Source organism: Ranitomeya imitator, chromosome 1, assembly GCF_032444005.1.
Source record: "Ranitomeya imitator isolate aRanImi1 chromosome 1, aRanImi1.pri, whole genome shotgun sequence".
Taxonomy (NCBI): Eukaryota; Metazoa; Chordata; class Amphibia; order Anura; family Dendrobatidae; genus Ranitomeya; species Ranitomeya imitator.
In genome coordinates this window covers 566,767,172-566,781,105 of record NC_091282.1, presented here as the reverse complement: position 1 = coordinate 566,781,105, position 13,934 = coordinate 566,767,172, and the positions used below count along the sequence as shown (strand labels likewise).

At 46.6% G+C, this 13,934-nt stretch overlaps 1 protein-coding gene across 7 annotated transcripts in view; it reads right to left on the bottom strand.

Moving 5' to 3' along the window:
• PTPRS (protein tyrosine phosphatase receptor type S) overlaps positions 1-13,934 on the bottom strand; it is a 715,207-nt gene that overhangs the window by 148,141 nt on the left and 553,132 nt on the right. The gene's annotated exons all lie outside the window — the stretch shown is intronic.

The following is a 13,934-nucleotide window of genomic DNA, read 5'->3' as shown; positions in this document are numbered from 1 at the left end:
ATCACATCAAGAAATCATTTGAATAGGACTTGCTTGCCTGACAAAGTGAAGTATACCAGGAGTTGCCAACCGACCAAAATTACCCCAAGAGCACATCAATGACTCATCCAAGAGTTCACAAATGACCCCACAACATTCAAAGAACTGCAGGCTATACTTGCCTCAGTTAAGGTCAGTGTTCATGACTAGAGATTAGCGAATTTCATCGGGTCAGGGCTTATTCAGCAAGCTATAGCACTTATCAAATAAGCTGCAGAGGGAATCCGGCTTCCTGATCAGCTGTTCGGCTCGGCAGCTGCATGTGTTGCGGCTGTGTGTCAGTCAGGACACATGCATGGAGAGTCCAACAAACAGGTTCCCTCTGCAGCTTATTCGGTAAGTGCTATAGCTTGCCAAATAAGCCCTGACCCGATCAAATTAGCTCAAATCTATTCATGACTGGGCAAGAGACTGAGGAAAAAATGGCATGCATGGCAGAGATCCATGATAAAAACCTCTGCTGATCAAAAAGAACATAAAGCCTCGTCTTTGCCAGAAAACATCTTGATGATCGCTAAGACTTTGCCGAGAATACTCTATGGACTGATGAGACAAAGTTGAATTTTTTAGAAGTTGTATGTTTCACTAAATCTGGTGTAGAAGAAACACAGCATTTTAGAAAAGGAACATCATACCATCAGTAAAAAATGGTAGTGGTAGTGTGATAGCCTGGGGCTGTTTTACTGCTTCAGGACCTGGAAGACTTGTTGTGGGAAATGGAAATATGAACTCTCCTATCTTTCAAAAAATCCTGATGGAGAATGTCCAGTTCCTTCATTTAAAAACTGCATTTTGTGTTTAATTGTGTTATCTTTGTCTAAAATTTAAATTTATTTTGTGATCTGAAACATGTGTGACAAACATGCAAAAGAATAAGGGTATATTTTCACGGTCAGGAAACGCTGCAGGTTTGACGCTGCATATGCAGCGCCCCAGAGTCCTGGTCATTGCAGTAATGTTGCTCTGCCGCTAAGGGGAGTGATGTTATGTCTGATTGCACTAAAGGAGTTCACCTGACCAGGTATCACAAGCACACATTACACTTCACACTCTGGCCACTAGGGGGAGCAAAAGGCACTATGTATTAGGCCACTCCTCACACTGGTAAAACTAGGGGACAGATAGGAAGTTAGAACAGAACGCAGCCTGGGAGAGTCCAGGGAGGACCTGTCAGGGGTGGGTTCCTGACAGGGGCCTAGCAGAACGAATAGAAAGCAATGGAACCGCGCCTGCACTGCCTTGCGGCGGTATCCTAAGAAAGGACACGAAGAGAAGGATATTGTGGAAAGTGAGAAACGAGATCAAAGCACAAAGGAGAGCCAGTAGGAGTCGTGTTATGATCTGGTGGCCTTGGAGCAGCATGAGACGTATTCTGGAGAATGTGGCACCTGTACTGACGGCAAACCCTGAACTTAACAGCGCAACTAGAAGTAGCCGTGGGGGGTACCTAACACTCCCTAGACCCCTCGACACAGCCTAAGAACTAACTACCCCTAAAGACAGAAACAGGAAACCTATCTTGCCTCAGAGAAAATCCCCAAAGGATAGACAGCCCCCCACAAATATTGACTGTGAGAGGAGAGGGAGATAACATACGCAGAAATGAAATCAGGATTTAGCATAGGAGTCCATACTAGATAAAAAGAAAGAATAGAACAGAGTACTATGCGGTCAGTATTAAAACACTAGTTGCGCTGCTAGGTTCAGGGTTTGCGGTCAGTACAGGGACCACCTTCTCCAGAGTCCGTCTCATGCTGCTCCTAGGCCACCAGATCATAACACTAGCCCGATTATTAAGGGCAAACTAGGCCAATTGCAAGAAAGCCACCCAAACATCCTGATCAGCAGACACAAAGCATCTCAAATAGGTTTCCAAAGTCTGATTAGTTCGCTCGGTCTGGTCATTTGTCTGAAGATGAAATGCGGAAGAAAAAGACAAATCAATGCCCAGCCTAGCACAAAAGGCCCGCCAAAACCTAGACACAAACTGGGAACCTCTATCGGACACAATATTCTCCGGAATGCCATGCAAACGAACCACATGCTGAAAAAACAACGGAACCAAATCAGAAGAGGAAGGGAATTTAGGCAAAGGTACCAAATGAACCATCTTAGAAAACCGGTCACAAACCACCCAGATAACCGACATCCTCTGGGAAACCGGAAGATCTGAAATAAAATCCATAGAAATATGTGTCCAAGGTCTCTCGGGGACCGGCAAAGGCAAAAGCAAACCACTAGCGCGGAAACAACGAGGCTTAGCCCGCGCACAAATCCCACAGGACTGCACAAAAGAACACACATCCCACGACAAAGGCGGCCACCAAAAGGACCTACCAACCAAATCTCTGGTACCAGAAATCCCAGGATGGCCAGCCAGCACAGAACAATGAACCTCAGAAATCACTTTACTAGTCCATCTATCAGGAACAAACAGTTTCCCCACTGGACAGCGGTCAGGTTTATCAGCCTGAAACTCCTGAAGAACCCGTCGTAAATCAGGGGAGATGGCAGAAAGAATCACCCCTTCCTTCAGAATGCCGACCGGCTCAGGAACCCCAGGGGAATCAGGAAAAATCTTCTAGAGAGGGCATCCGCCTTAACATTCTTAGTACCAGGAATGTACGAGACCACAAAATCAAAACGGGAGAAAAACAGGGACCATCGAGCCTGTCTAGGATTCAGCCGTTTGGCAGACTCGAGGTAAATCAGATTCTTATGATCGGTCAGGACCACAATACGGTGCTTGGCCCCCTCAAGCCAATGTCGCCACTCCTCAAATGCCCACTTCATAGCCAACAACTTCCGATTGCCGACATCATAATTGCGTTCCGCAGGCGAAAACTTCCGAGAAAAGAAGGCACACGGTTTCATCAAGGAACCATCAGAATTCCTCTGAGACAAAACGGCCCCTGCCCCAATCTCAGGCGCGTCAACCTCAACCTGAAATGGAAGAGAAACATCCGGCTGACGCAACACAGGTTCAGAAGTAAATCGGCATTTAAGCTCCTGAAAGGCAGAAACAGCCGCAGAGGACCAATTCGTCACATCAGCGCCTTTCTTCGTCAAATCGGTCAGAGGTTTAACCACACTGGAGAAGTTAGCAATGAAACGACGATAAAAATTAGCAAACCCCAAGAATTTCTGAAGGCTCTTCACAGATGTGGGCTGAATCCAATCATGAATGGCCTGAACCTTAACCGGATCCATTTCTACAGATGTGGGAGAAAAAATGAAGCCCAAAAAAGAAACCTTCTGCACTCCAAAGAGGCACTTTGACCCCTTCACAAATAAAGCATTATTACAGAGAATCTGAAATACCATCCTAACGTGTTTCACATGAGACTCCCAATCATCGGAAAAAATCAAAATATCATCCAAATATACAACCATGAATTTATCAAGATAACTCCGAAAGATATCATGCATGAAGTATTGGAACACAGATGGAGCATTAGAGAGTCCGAATGGCATCACAAGGTATTCAAAATGGCCTTCGGGCGTATTAAATGCAGTTTTCCATTCATCACCCGGCTTAATACGAATAAGATTATATGCCCCTCGAAGGTCAATCTTAGTAAACCACAAGCCCCCTTAATCATAGCAAACAAATCAGTAAGCAAAAGCAACGGGTATTGAAATTTGACCGTGATCTCATTCAAGAGGCGATAATCAATACAGGGTCTCAAGGAGCCATCCTTCTTGGCAACAAAAAAAAAACCTGCTCCCAATGGTGAAGAAGATGGCCGAATATGCCCCTTCTCCAAGGACTCCTTAATATAGCTCCGCATGGCGGCATGTTCTGGCACAGACAGGTTGAAAAGTCGGCCCTTAGGGAACTTACAACCTGGAATCAAGTCAATAGCACAATCACAGTCCCTATGTGGTGGAAGGGAACTGGATTTGGGCTCATCAAATACATCCTGGAAATCTGACAAAAACTCAGGAATTTCAGAAGAGGGGGAAGAGGAAATTGACATCAAATGAAAGTGACCATGAACCCCCTGACAACCCCAACTAGTCACAGACATATATTTCCAATCTAACACCGGATTATGTAGCTGTAACCATGGAAAACCCATCACAATATCATCATCCAAATTATGCAACACCAGAAAACGACAATCTTCCTGATGGGCTGGCGCCATGCGCATGGTCAGCTGTGTCCAAAACTGAGGTTTATTTTTAGCCAATGGTGTAGCATCAATGCCCCTTAAAGGAATAGGGTTCTGCAAAGGCTGCAAGGGGAAACCACAACGTCTGGCAAATTCTAAGTCCATTAAGTTCAGAGCGGCGCCTGAATCCACAAATGCCATAACAGAAAATGATGATAATGAGCAGGTCAAGGTCACAGATAACAGAAATTTAGGTTGTACAATACTGATGGTAACAGAACTAGCGATTCTCTTTGTACGCTTAGGGCAATCAGAAATAATATGAGCAGAATCGCCGCAGTAAAAACACAACCTATTCTGACGCCTGAATCTTTGACGTTCAGCTTTAGACAAAATCCTATCACACTGCATAGGCTCAGGGCTCCGCTCAGAGGACAACGCCACAGTGTGCACAACTCTGCGCTCACGCAAGCGCCGATCAATCTGAATGGCCAGAGACATAGAATCCCTCAGACCAGCAGGCGTGGGGAACCCCACCATAACATCTTTAACGGATTCAGAAAGACCCTTTCTGAAAACTGCCGCCAAGGCACCCTCATTCCATTTAGTCAGTACAGACCATTTTCTAAATATCTGGCAATACGATTCTGCCACTTCTTGACCTTGACACAGGTCCAGCAAGATTTTCTCAGCTTGATCCACAGAATTAGGCTCATCATACAATAACCCCAATGTTTGAAAGAAAGAATCAACATTAAGCAAAGCAGAATTGCCAGTTTCCAGGGAAAATGCCCAATCCTGTGGGTCACCACGCAGCAGTGATATGATGATTTTAACCTGCTGAATGGGATCACCAGAAGACCAGGGTCTCAATGCAAAAAACAGTTTACAGTTATTTTTGAAACTCAAAAATTTGGATCTGTCACCAAAGAATAAATCAGGAGTGGGAATCCTAGGTTCTAAGGCAGGAATCTGAACAATATAATCTGAAATACCCTGTACCCTAGCAGCAAGCTGATCCACACGAGAAACTAACTCCTGAACACTCATGTTATTACTAGGTTCCGCAGCCACCCAGAGATTAAGAGGGAGGAACAGACCAAACAGGCTAATGAAAAAAAATGGCTCAAAATCTCTCCTCCCTTCTTCTGAGATGCAATTAACTCATTGTTGGCCAGTTGTACTGTTATGATCTGGTGGCCTTGGAGCAGCATGAGATGTACTCTGGAGAAGGTGGCACCTGTACTGACCGCAAACCCGGAACTTAACAGCGCAACTAGAAGTAGCCGTGGGGGGTACCTAACACTCCCTAGACCCCTCGACACAGCCTAATAACTAACTACCCCTAAAGACAGAAACAGGAAACCTATCTTGCCTCAGAGAAAATCCCCAAAGGATAGACAGCCCCCCACAAATATTGACTGTGAGAGGAGAGGGAGATAACATACGCAGAAATGAAATCAGGATTTAGCATAGGAGTCCATACTAGCTCAAAAGAAAGAATAGAACAGAGTACTATGCGGTCAGTATTAAAACACTAGAAAATATCCACCACAGAAAATACAAAACACCACATCTGACTAAAGACATGGAGGGTATATCTGCATCTCCAGAGAAATAGCTAGGCTGCAAAAAATCCTTCACAGACTAAGCTGGACAAGACAAAAACATGAAAATGCACAGAACTATAAGGTCCACAGCAGGTGGACAGCAAAAACAAAGCCAGGACTTATCTTTGAAGAAAAGCACAGCAAACAGGAGAGACCAGAAGGGATGTGAATCCTCCAAAAACAATGGACAACTGGCACTGACTAAAGGATCAAGCAAGGCTATATAGCCCAGCCCAAATTGCAAAAAGTATATACACCTGATAAATGCTGCGATCCAACTACCGCAGCACTACCACTCATAACCACCGGAGGGAGCCCAAGAGCAGAATTCACAACAGAGTCATGCCCCGAGAACGGCAACATCCTACTGAGGCGCGTAGCCGGTGACCGGAACACCGAGGAAGTAACTGACTCTATGCCTTACTTCAAATACCACAGGACAGTTAATTATAGGTTGGCTGTCTACCATACATCACTGTTGTGAATTCCGCTCTTGGGCTCCCTCCGGTGGTTGTAAGTGGCACTTTTGTGAGTTCTGCTCTTGGGCTCCTTCTTGTGGTTTCTAGTGGTATGGCTGCTCCTTGGAGTTAGCTGTCATCAGCTGCCTCCACTAATCGTCTCTTCTGCTCGGCTATTTAGGCCTGGCTCTTTCTTCAGCCAGTGCCACTTGTAAATGGTTCCTGGTTGGATTCACATCTCTTTGGAGTTCCCTGTTATCCTGACCAGTTCAGCTAAGTTAAGTTTTTGCTTGCTCTTTTCTGTCCATAGATTGTGGACTTATCCATTCTGTGCTTTCTATGTTTGTCCAGCTTATCAGTGTGAATTAATTCTGTCTTGCTGGAAGCTCTGGGAGGCAGATTTGCCCTCCACACCTTTAGTCAGGTGTGGAGATTTTTTGTAAACTCTGTGTGGATTTTTGTAGTGTTTTATACTGACGGCACAGTATTCCATCCTGTCCTATCTATTTAGCTAGACTGGCCTCCTGTGCTCATCCTGGTTTCATTCTGTGTATGTCTTTTCCCTCTCCACTCACAGTCATTATTTGTGGGGGGCTAATCTATCCTTTGGGGATTTTCTCTGAGGCAAGATAGCTTTCCTGCTTCTTTCTTTAGGGGTAGTTAGCTCTTAGGCTGTGACGAGATGCCTAGGGAGAGTTAGGAGCATTCCACGGCTACTTCTAGTGTTGTGTTGAGCTTAGGGACTGCGGTCAGTACAGTTACCACTTCCTTCAGATCTCGTTCCATGTTGCTCCTAGACCACCGTATCATAACACATCACCTAAGCAGACATAGGGGGCAAGCGTGGAGAGGGGCGTCTCTAGGGTCCCAGAATAGCTCCGAGCCTTCCCGTCAAACGGGTGCGTCCTATCCAGATAAACTTGGGGGACGGAGACAGAGAAAGAGAAAGAACGAGAACAGAAGTTGTGAGGACTATCCCGAATGCTCAGCAGGGAAGAACTACAACACAGAGGCGCTAGTGGTAGGCACTGATTTCCACCTGCAAAGGGAACTCTGGATGTGCCTTCGGACCGGCCGGTCTCAGATAGCCCTGTTGACAGTGCTCTGGATTGCAGATCCCGAAGTCTTCAGTAAAAGGTAAAGAGACTGCAACCCTGTGTCCTCATTATTGACTGCACCTCACACCATCGCCACCTACATTACTGGGAAGCCCTGGGGATATACTTCACCTGTGGGAAGGAGTACCATCCAGCTGCCATTCCATCACCCCAGTGGACCCCAAGCAGCGTCGGTCGACCTGACCGAATACCACAGGTGGCGACACGAAACTTTAGCCGACTTTCATCACCCCTTTTATTGGACGCCCCTTAGCAGGGTCACGGACCGGGTCCAGCCACCGTGACAACCCTAGAACTGAGACAGAGAGGACCGGTACCGAGTAACCCACGGCCCTGCGTCTGGGGGCGCTCCAACTTGGCATCACGAACAGGATCGTACTTAAGCCTGAAGAATTGGGTCATGTGTGCCTTGGAATTGTGTTGGAATTGTGCTTGAACTGTGATTTATTGCAAAGACTGTGCATTGCTGATTGCCGCAAAGATTCCCACCAAAATCGCCGCCATTACCGCGCCACGAGGAGCGCAGGAGAAGAAGAAGGGCGTGGAGTTGTGGGTGTGAAAGAACTGAGAAGCGCGAAAAGTAATGGCCGCCCAGTCCAAGTATTTTTGTGTCTTGAGGACGTGTCCGTCAGCAGCCGAGGTCCGCCTCCTAATTCTGTATGGCGGGCGGAGACCGAAGAAACGAAACTATGACTCAGATGGAGTGGAACTGGAGAGCAGGGAAGGCCTACGGAAAAAGATGGCCCGGTCTAGATCCTCATCACCGGTGGATTATACTGACATGCCGCCATTGGAGCAGGTCGAGCCCTGGGAGCTGTCCGCGGAGCCTCCGCTGCCTGCACCAGATCTGGTGGCAGCCCCCGAGGAGTGGCGTGACGCCGACAGGGCCCCCACCTGTGAGAGAGCTCGGTGTCCCGACTGACCGGGGGTCGGTGTTCCGTCGACCTTGGACCCGACCTTCAACGCGGCTGGCAGAGCTCTGGAGTCCGCGTCATTCGACCCGAGATCGCGTGAGTGGGATCTGGGTCCCTTCCCCTGGGGGGATTATCGGAAGCATCTGATAGCCGAATATGCCAGAGACGTAGAGCGGGAGGCCCGCGGTGAGCTGCTGGATGGGTCCCTACCGAAATGGGGAGTGGTAATTGATTACCAGCCCCAGGGAGGAAAAGGTTTCGTCCAAGAAATCGGATCAACGATAAGGGTCCACATCACCCGGGAGGTGGTGGAGTCTGGCCTGCGTGGCAACAGCAAGGGTCCCGTCCTGATGCCGGGGGTGGCGGTAAGCTACTGCTGATACGAGAAGGGCCACAGCTGGTGGGCTCGGGACATCCAGCGTTGTACCTCCGTCCTGGTCGCTGCCAAGTCCTTGGAGGAGGAACTTGCTGAAGCAGCGGCAGCTGCTGCTGCCGTCCCTCGGATCGTCCACTGGACTCCCATGATGCCGGATATATACTTTGATTTTAGCCTTCCCAGACCCCCTAAGCCTGCCTACCCGGGCAGGCCCTGGCAGAGAACACCGGAGCAGAAATAAACCTCGAAAACCTGACAAATGTATATAGTTGACTATCCCCTGCTCCTTTTGCTGCTTAAACCCATCTAGGGTTAATCCTTAAAGGGGTCCCTTCGTTTACCCGGGATCCCTATTGTTTTATATTTTTTCTCTTTTGCACAAGTTCGTCACTGTTTAAAAGACTGTCGAATCATGGACGGTGAATGATTCACAAACTGTGTTGTATATAGTTCGCACCCTCTTAAGGGTGCTCTCTACTGGTTTTACAAGGAAAGAAGACTTTGCGAAGAGACGATTCCAGATGACGACGTGGAAGTTTCTCGAGTCTTGCAGTTCCTTAGTGACTTGATTATTGTTTGCACTACCTCAGAGAAGACTGATTTCCCCTCTTAAAGGGAATGTTATTTGTTGCCTTTTGATAATGATGCCTTAAGTAGTAAGATAGTGATAATGTTCGCATAGTAGATGCCATGTAGCTAGAAGAGCTAGAAAGTGAACCCGTAGGGGTTAGTGAGTCTGAGAACCATAGAGAGATGGTTGCTGTGTACCAAGAAGAAGAGAGGCAGTAGGCCCGGACGAATAGCCAGGCGGTCCTGCATCTGTGTGAAATTAGAAGAAACAAAGAAAACGTTAGATTTGTACTGTAATGTTTTATAGTAAGCCTTTAGTGAGTTCAGCTTATACGCCCTTAAAGGAGAAGTTAAATTATTGTTCAAAGATTTGCACTTAGTAGAATACCCGGCTGGGTGATAGGAATTATTTATAGTCAGTAGAATAGAATGTTCTTTAAAATATTTAAACCTGTTTCTGTTTGTAACGTTCAAGTGACCTCACCTCCCATAAAGGGAAGTATTGTAATGTTTACATTGTTTAAAGCATTCCAAAAAATTTGTATGTCCTTTTCTCATAACTATTGTTGTTCTTCTTTTCCCAGTCCGGGAGTACTGGATTTAACCGGGGGGGAGTGCAGCACCCCCAGAGTCCTGGTCGCTGCAGTAATGTCGCTCTGCCGCTAAGGGGAGTGATGTTATGTCTGACTGCACTAAAGGAGTTCACCTGACCAGGTATCACAAGCACACATTACACTTCACACTCTGGCCACTAGGGGGGGCAAAAGGCACTATGTAATAGGCCACTCCTCACACTGGTAAAACTAGGGGTCGGATAGGAAGTTAGAACAGAACGCAGCCTGGGAGAGTCCAGGGAGGACCTGTCAGGGGTGGGTTCCTGACAGGGGCCTAGCAGAAGGAATAGAAAGCAACGGAACCGCGCCTGCACTACCTTGCGGCAGTATCCTAAGAAAGGACACGAAGAGAGGGATATTGTGGAAAGTGAGAAATGAGATCAAAGCACAAAGGAGAGCCAGTAGGAGCCGTGCCCCGAGAACGGCAACATCCTACTGAGGCGCGTAGCCGGTGACCGGAACACCGAGGAAGTAACTGCCTCTATGCCTTACTTCAAATACCGCAGGACAGTTAATTATAGGTTGGCTGTCTACCATACATCACCTAAGCAGACATAGGGGGCAAGCATGGAGAGGGGCGTCTCTAGGGTCCCAGAATAGCTCCGAGCCTTCCCGTCAAACGGGTGCGTCCTAACCAGATAAACTTGGGGGACGGAGAGAGAGAAAGAGAAGGAACGAGAACAGAAGTTGTGAGGACTATCCCGAATGCTCAGCAGGGAAAAACTACAACACACAGGCGCTAGTGGTAGGCACTGATTTCCACCTGCAAAGGGAACTCTGGATGTGCCTTCGGACCGGCCGGTCTCAGACAGCCCTGTTGACAGTGCTCTGGATTGCAGATCCCGAAGTCTTCAGTAAAAGTTAAAGAGACTGCAACCCTGTGTCCTCATTATTGACTGCACCTCACACCATCGCCACCTACATTACTGGGAACCCCTGGGGATATACTTCACCTGTGGGAAGGTATACCATCTAGCTGCCATCACATCACCCCAGTGGACCCCAAGCAGTGTCGGTCGACCTGACCGAATACCACAGGTGGCGTCACGAAACTTTAGCCGACTTTCATCACTGTTATGATCTGGTGGCCTAGGAGCAGCATGAGACGGACTCTGGAGAAGGTGGTCCCTGTACTGACCGCAAACCCTGAACCTAGCAGCGCAACTAGAAGTAGCCATGGGGGGTACCTAACACTCCCTAGACCCCTCGGCACAGCCTAAGATCTAACTACCCCTAAAGACAGAAACAGGAAACCTATCTGGCCCTTCACAGACTAAGCTGGACAAGACAAAAACATGAAAAAGCACAGAACTATAAGGTCCACTGCAGGTGGACAGCAAAAACAAAGCCAGAACTTATCTTTGTAGAAAAGCACAGCAAACCGGAGAGACCAGCAGGGAAGTGAATCCTTCCAGAACAATGGACAACTGGCACTGACTAAAGGATCCTGCAAAGCTATATACCCCAGTCAGTTTTGCAATTAGTAGATACACCTGTCCACTCCTGCAGTCGAGGCACAACTGCATTACCCTCTACAACCACCGGAGGGAGCCAAAAAGCTGAATTCACAACACATCACCCCTTTTATTGGACGCCCCTTAGCAGGGTCACGGACCGGGTCCAGCCACCGTGACAACCCTAGAACTAAGACAGAGAGGACCGGTACCGAGTAACCCGCGGCCCTGCGTCTGGGGGCGCTCCACATACATCCGCAGCATCAAACCAGCAGCACCCAGATGTTACAGAAATCCCATCTCCACTATGCATTCAGAGACGCAGGCGGCACACCTGCATATCCGGACATGCGGCACATCTTTATAGACAGCAGCATGTCTATTTACGATGCAGAGACGCTCCGTCCCCGCAGTGTAAATTTCCCATTGACTATCATTAGATGCAGTAAAACTGCATCTAATTATTAGGCACATGCGTAATAACTGCGGAAACGCAGCTTACTACACATGCGAACTAATTTAAATAATCTCTTATCTTGTGACCACCGGAAGTCCGCATCCACTGCAGTTCTCGTCATGACAGAGCTCACCACGAGAACTACCATACATGTGACCGCCAGGGTTACCTCTGGTCGCTAGGCTGGTTCTCATGGTCAGTTGATCAGCTGATTGTGAGAACTGCAGTGCAGATGACCACCGGAGATAATCATCTACAAGCTCTGCTATGTCTGGATGTCAGGCTTCCCGATGTAGCAGACCTGGACTCGTTGTTAGACACTCGTTATTACAAGGAGTATTTGTGTTGGTTTATTTTTACTTTTTTTACATGAGATCGAGGGATGCGGGGATTTAGCGCAACAATAAAGATGGGAAAACTGTTTTATTACATATAAATGACTTTATTCTGGCTGTGTCTTTATTTAACACTTTACCAACTATAGGATTAGTAATGGATAAGTATCTTATTGACACCTCTCCATTATTAAGCGGGGCTTGATGACACCTTACAATACAAAGGTGACATTAACCCCTTTACCCCCAAGGGTGGTTTGCACGTCAATGACCAGGCCAATTTTTACAATTCTGACCACTGTCCCTTTATGAGGTTATAACTCCGAAACGCTTCAACGGATCCTGGTGATTCTGACACTGTTTTCTCGTGACATATTGTACTTCATGATAGTGGTAAAATTTCTTTGATAGTACCTGCGTTTATTTGTGAAAAAAACGGAAATTTGGCGAAAATTTTGAAAATTTCGCAATTTTCAAACTTTGAATTTTTATGCAATTAAATCACAGAGATATGTCACACAAAATACTTAATAAGTAACATTTCCCACATGTCTCCTTTACATCAGCATAATTTTGGAACCAATTTTTTTTTTCGTTAGGGAGTTATAAGGGTTAAAAGTTGACCAGCAATTTCTCATTTTTACAACACCATTTTTTTTTAGGGACCACGTCTCATTTGAAGTCATTTTGAGGGGTCTATATGATAGAAAATGCCCAAGTGTGACACCAATCTAAAAACTGCACCCCTCAAGGTGCTCAAAACCACATTCAAGAAGTTTATTAACCCTTCAGGTGTTTAATAGGAATTTTTGGAATGTTTAAATAAAAATGAACATTTAACTTTTTTACACAAAAAATTTACTTCAGCTCCAATTTGTTTTATTTTACCAAGGGTAACAGGAGAAATTGGACCCAAAAAGTTGTTGTCCAATTTGTCCTGAGTACGCTGATACCCCATATGTGGCAGTAAACCACTGTTTGGGCGCATGGGAGAGCTCGGAAGGGAAGGAGCGCTATTTGACTTTTCAATGCAAAATTGACAGGAATTGAGATGGGACGCCATGTTGCGTTTGGAGAGCCACTGATGTGCCTAAACATTGAAACCCCCCACAAGTGACACCATTTTGGAAAGTAGACCCCCTAAGGAACTTATCTGGATGTGTGGTGAGCACTTTGACCCACCAAGTGCTTCACAGAAGTTTATAATGCAGAACCGTAAAAATAAAAAATCATATTTTTTCACAAAAATTATATTTTTGCCCCCAATTTTTTATTTTTCCAAGGGTAAGAGAAGAAATTGGACCTCAAAAGTTGTTGTCCAATTTGTCCTGAGTACGCTGATACCCCATATGTGGCGGTAAACCACTGTTTGGGCGCATGGGAGAGCTCGGAAGGGAAGGAGCGCCGTTTGACTTTTCAATGCAAAATTGACAGGAATTGAGATGGGACGCCATGTTGCGTTTGGAGAGCCACTGATGTGCCTAAACATTGAAACCCCCCACAAGTGACACCATTTTGGAAAGTAGACCCCTAAGGAACTTATCTGGATGTGTGGTGAGCACTTTGACCCAACAAGGGCTTCACAGAAGTTTATAATGCAGAGCCATAAAAATAAAACAAAATTTTTTTCCCACAAAAATTATTTTTTAGCCCCCAGTTTTGTATTTTCCCGAGGGTAACAGGAGAAATTGGACCCCAAAAGTTGTTGTCCAATTTGTCCTGAGTACGCTGATACCCCATATGTGGGGGGGAACCACCGTTTGGGCGCATGGGAGGGCTCGGAAGGGAAGGAGCGCCATTTGGAATGCAGACTTAGATGGAATGGTCTGCAGGCGTCACATTGCGTTTGCAGAGCCCCTAATGTACCTAAACAG